The following is a 5,000-nucleotide window of genomic DNA, read 5'->3' on the forward strand; positions in this document are numbered from 1 at the left end:
GAAACAAAGGCAGCAACAGAAAGTGTGAATTATTTGTGGGCATGACATGTCCCTACTGGTATTGTGAGCTCTCAGTTCTTGTGTCCTGTGTCTGTTGTGATTTGTTTGTTGACTTTCTCACAGTCACCTTGAGAGGAAATGTTTTGTCATGTGTTGTGGAAACTGTGAGAAACAGCAACAGCATGGGGAATGGAAGAAAACTAGAAAAAGACACGGATTGTGCTGACATCAGGCTTTTGCGAGTTCCCAGATGTAAGTGTTTGTGTACAAGCGTCTGTCAGCTGGCCGGCACTGGTGGGTACTGGTCTGCAGTGGCTCCAGTGTTGGTTTCACTTTATCTGCAGGCATTCAGCAGAGCAGCCAGTAGCTGCCACTCTGGCAATTAGTGGATTGGAGCCTGGAGAGGGGATCTGGAGAATACCCTTCCTCCCTTTCCCTCCACTCTCTCTCTCCCTCTCTCTTTCCCTCCACTCTCTCTCTCCCTCTCTCTTTCCCTCGCTCTCTCTCTCTCTCTTGGTCAGAGGAGGGGGTGTAGGGAATGAAAAATTCACTTCAGTGTTGACATACAGTGGCATTGGGCAGAACAGATGCCAGTCTTGGCTCCAGAGAGAGGGAAAAAAGTGGCAAGGACTAGCAACCAGAAAAAAAGGACAAAAAAGACATGAGCAAGAGATTACTTCTGTGGGCATTATGAAAGTAGCTGACCGTCCTGCTGCCCTGTAGGCCTATATTTTCACTGAGCTGGGACGTTGTGTAACATCAGGAGTTCAGGATTCGACTCGCTGCAGAGAAAAACTGGACGCTGCTGCATGACAGGCCTGTGGGCCTCCATAAACACTCACTTTACAGCACTCTCCCCTACAGTTAAATACTTTAGCAGAACAGCTGAGATGTCGTCCACAGGAAAATGCTGGCCTGAAAATAGTCTCTCTCATTTTGCTCCTGTCTTAGATAGGTTTGGAGAACTGAGGGAGAACAGCATGCATTATGTGTGCCATACAGCTGGAAAGTAGCAGTAGAGTTTTTGTTGGTTATAAAAGCTGGATTAAATGACATTCTGGTCACACTAGTGAGGCAGGGCATTAATAACTGCTCAGCACTGTTGTGTGCTAGAGGTTTTGATCTATGTTGCACTAGAGTTGTGTAAGAGCAAGAAAATCTGAAATAAAAATATTTTAACAAATATTTATACATGTAAATATAAATATGTTATATATATATATATATATATATATATATATATATTAGCTAATGTGTTTTGCATTGTGTCTTTACTGGCTACATATTTTCCACATGACAGTCTTTATGGTGTGAGATTTTAAAATACGGTATGGTGTTTTCAATGGCATTACACTCAGGCTTCATCGAGAGGGGTGAAATTTCCTTCTGGTCTTCCTTTTTTGCGCTTGGGACAGTGTTTTACTTATCAACCAGTAGAGGGAGATCTTGAGCTTACAAGAGCTTACTTGTGTCCCTCCCCGTGGCAGTACCTCGTAGCCTACCTGTCAGAGCCCAACCAACACCCAGCAAAAGGAAATTAGTTAACCAGTTGCAAGCTACACAATCTCGACACAGTTTGCTGCCACTGTGAACGCTGACAGAGGAAATATCGTCTGCGTAAAACATAAACACGGAGGGGTATCCAATTTTGAAGAAATGCATACTTTTTGATGAAAATGTCCATTGAAATAATTGTGATCAAAATATGTTCATGTAAATTTCATTACACAGTAATTGAATAGCATTAAGTGTTGTTATATAAAAAAGTCCCAACGCAGTGAGCTATCTTCATTTAACTTCTTTTGAGCCGTGCCGCCTGTTCTGCATCTTTACTAGTTAAGTTAGGATTCTCAGCATAGTAAATACGTTTGTTGTAACCGTTAATAATAAAGTCTTATAGCAACTTTATTCTATACATGATTACATCAGTAAACCGTGAAATATACGAATATATGGACCCAACAGCAAAATATAGCAAAAACTTTAACACAATCAGTTCATAACTTTTAACGTGCATCCAATTAACGGCCCTTGAGGAAAGCCCCACTGTCTGTGCTACTAGAGTGGCGCATACCATTCTGGAAAGCTTGAATGGAGCGCCCTTGTATTCAAATAGCTTATCCTCTTGGCTGAGGTGAAGGCTCCAGATGCAGTCAGTGGATCGTGGTAGAATACTATGAAAAGGGTTCAAAGTCGGTCCACTTTTCCTGGAAACAATAGAAGGACTTTAAGGGAAACTGATTTTAAAGTAGTAGTAGTGAAGCATTACACGTAAACCCACGAGTTCGCCTGCTAATCCTACAGCAAGAGGTTGAAGAAGTGTCGAAGTGAAGCTCCTGTGCGAAGTCTTGCGCTCCTGAATTGATGATAGTGTGTCGCGTGTCTTTTGGAAGATTTGTTTCGCATCAAGTCATTCTGAGTTGATATTTCACCCAAATCCATGCGGAGGCTGTAGGACACTGTCTAACAGTATCATTCCTTGGAACTGGGAGATGCCCTTTTACATAGGGCGAAAGAGGGAAGAAACTGCGTGACTCCGCTCGGGAATAAAATCGGAGAAAGAACAGCATCTGAACAGCGCAAACTTTCGCGATTTACGCTCAGAAAACAACTTACTGAACAATAACGAATTTATGTTGTGAGAATTTTCTCGCCTAAGTTGTCCATCATGAAAAACTGGCGATAACGCTCGTACTTGTTCTAAATTGTACTCTTGGAAATAGTCAGTAATCGTCTGAAGATATTTGACATTTGGACTTTGGATTTCTTTCAGAGGAGACCTTTTGTCGATTTAAAATAGTTAAACTGCAAACGGAAGCGTTGCCAAGCTCTTCGGAACGATGGTTTTACGCTTCGTCGGAATTTATGTTTTACTTGGATTACTTCACATTTGTACAGGTAACCGTTCTTTTCACACTTTATTAGATGCTATATGTATTTGTTGAGGTTTTACAGGCTAGTACAAAAATCACATATGAACTATTAATGTAACACAATAATGTAATGCCGACTGAGTAGTTCCTTGCTTAGTTCCTTAGAGGTTGCGTTGGAGATTGTCAGATTGTGAAGATGTCCCACATAGTTGTCTGCTTGTGGCTTTATCACTTTCGCGTCTGTTCTCTCCCCGACAAGAGAAAAGGCAAAACGTGAACGGATGTTTATACACGCAAATGTTGCTAACAAGCTATGTAACAGCGGCTACATGCAGAGATGAGATAAGATATTATCATCCGCTGGGAAATCACGAAGTGGATATTCGGCATTCCTAGATGTCAGTAGGCAATAGGATTTGTGTTAGTTTGTCTCTTAGAAAAGAAAAGGATAAAAAGTGATAATTTGTTTTCCTCGCGGTATTATTGTTACAAAGCTGAGGGGTTTATAGAGGGTAGTGTTTGTAACGTGAGCTAACTCCAGGGCCCCTAAGCTTGCAGGCTGAATTCTGTAAGAACCCCTAATCACAAAGTGAAGTGTCCCAAATGTGTTTTCCATGAAAATCTCTACATGACGAGAGCGATGTGGCCCACTTGGAGCTGCACATGGAAACATTTATTGCGCCGGACTGTCATGCCTGGGGTTGTATGGAAATAGGGCAGTTTAAACTGTGGTCGTTAAATGACAGAATAACTTTGGGACAACGTTTGCAAGCTTCCAGAAATGCGCAAGCTTGCGTGCTTGCATGGTGTACTGTGCTAATGTGCTAGTCTAGTGTGTGGTGTGCGTGGACAATGCGATTTTGTGTGACAGTCACTGTGCGTCTGCTAAAGGTATCAGCAGTCTAAAGAAGATGTTTGACTGACTCATAATAATTCCATGTGTGCCTGATGAACCTCTTTGACCCTCCTGTGAAGTCACGCCAGAGCAATTATGAACCAGAGATATTCCCATTAGAGATTACAGCAGATAAGGAAACTGATATGTGTGTGTGTGTGTGTGTGTGTGTGTGTGTGAAGAAGAAGGACAGGTAGATAACCTGAGTCATGGCCATGAGTCATGATGAGTGTAAACTAATGAGCTCATTTCCACCACTGCTGTTGGTTTTAACAGGTGAGAGGGTGGGCCTGCATATCAGTATTGTCACTTTGATATGGGTTATCAACAGCTAGAGGTTCACTTGGGCAATCAGCCCGCAGAAGTGCATGACTTGAGACAGGCAGGTATAAGGAAACACACACACACACTGACTCTCTCTCTCTCTCTCTCTTTCTTCCTTTCTCTCTATCTCTCTCTCTCTCTCACACACACACACACACACACACACTCTCTTTCTCTTTCTCTCTCTTACACACACACTGCTTGTATGTCTGTCTAGGTTTGTGTTCGTAACCATCTCCTAATCGGTCCAGTAGATTAGAGAGACATTTGAGTAAATGGTCTCCATCTAGCTTTGCAGGACTTGCATACCTTCTCCTCAAAGCAACACTTGTCTCCCCAAAGGGGATTATTTTCAGGTGCCTAACCTAATGGATCTGCAATGCTGGGAAGCCAAAAGCTCAAAGAGAGCAAATCTTGCTGTAATGCCTCTCTAGAGATTCCTTCACATGCTTCCAGATAGTCCAATAGTCAAGTATTTTCTCTGTTCCATCTTAGTACAGGGGGGAAACACATCTGAACACCATAATGAATCTTGAATAGACCATTTTAAGTGATACACATAGCAGTAGGCCTACATACACCATGAGCTAAATGGGATTTTGGCACTTACTTACATAACAACTTTTCACAGTCTGAGTAAGACAAGCTGTGGTAGACTACATCACCTAACAGCCCAGCAGACAGCACATTGTTAGGGTGGCCTCACTGAGCACCCAGCTAACCTGTTAAAGTGAGACACGCTACGCTAAGCTAGACTCTCCAGAGGCTAGGAGCTCTGCACCCACCTCAGCCCTGCCATATTTCCCTGAGTCACTCGGGTTGCTATAATTGGGCTTCCCAAGAAGCTGTTCTTATTGAATTAAGGTTTCATGAAAGAACCGGAGACAGACACATTAAGGAAGAGGTTT

General features: G+C 42.6%; 1 protein-coding gene across 1 annotated transcript in view; it reads left to right on the forward strand.

Annotated features, from left to right (window-relative positions):
- The window catches only part of LOC125288144 (roundabout homolog 1-like), a 198,918-nt gene that overhangs the window by 48,780 nt on the left and 145,138 nt on the right, over nucleotides 1-5,000 (forward strand).

The sequence above is a fragment of the Alosa alosa genome, chromosome 2 (assembly GCF_017589495.1).
Source record: "Alosa alosa isolate M-15738 ecotype Scorff River chromosome 2, AALO_Geno_1.1, whole genome shotgun sequence".
In the NCBI taxonomy this organism is placed as follows: domain Eukaryota; kingdom Metazoa; phylum Chordata; class Actinopteri; order Clupeiformes; family Clupeidae; genus Alosa; species Alosa alosa.